Raw genomic sequence first — 492 nt, 5'->3', positions numbered from 1 at the left:
CAATCCCAAAAAAAGCATCGTCACTCGTTCCAACCCAATGCCTCCGCCAGCATGAGGAGGGGCTCCAAAGCGGAAGGAATCAATGTATGCCTTAATTTTCTCCAAATCAATTCCATGATGTAAGGCTCGCTCTGTTAGCAGCTGAGGATCATGTATTCTTTGAGCTCCTGATAGTATTTCTTCTCCTCTCATGAACATATCATAAGAGTTGGACTGTTTAGGATTTCTTGGGTCAGGCATGGTATAGAAAGGTCTTACAGCCAATGGATATTTATCAAGAATATAAAAGTCTGTATCATACTTTTCCTTTACCAAACGACCCAAGAGTTTTTCATTTGGTGTACTCAGATCTTCTTCATCTCCCATTTCGATTCCAGCTTCCCTAAGCATAGCCAATGCTTCACAATACTCGAGTCTTAAAGTTGGCTCCAAAAATTTGAATGGCTCACACGGGAATTGTTTATTCACTGTCTGAATTTCAGTTTGAAACCT

At 40.7% G+C, this 492-nt stretch overlaps 1 pseudogene; it reads right to left on the bottom strand.

Annotated features, from left to right (window-relative positions):
- Window positions 1-6: 6 nt before the first annotated feature.
- LOC145719752 (aspartate--tRNA ligase, cytoplasmic pseudogene) lies at window positions 7-486 on the bottom strand (annotated as a pseudogene).
- Window positions 487-492: the final 6 nt, after the last annotated feature.

The sequence above is a fragment of the Leptonychotes weddellii genome, unplaced genomic scaffold, assembly GCF_054177405.1.
Source record: "Leptonychotes weddellii isolate Sample4059 unplaced genomic scaffold, ASM5417740v2 HiC_scaffold_69380, whole genome shotgun sequence".
Classification (NCBI taxonomy): domain Eukaryota; kingdom Metazoa; phylum Chordata; class Mammalia; order Carnivora; family Phocidae; genus Leptonychotes; species Leptonychotes weddellii.
The sequence above is the reverse complement of the archived record's forward strand: the minus strand, read 5'-3'. Positions and strand labels throughout refer to the sequence as shown.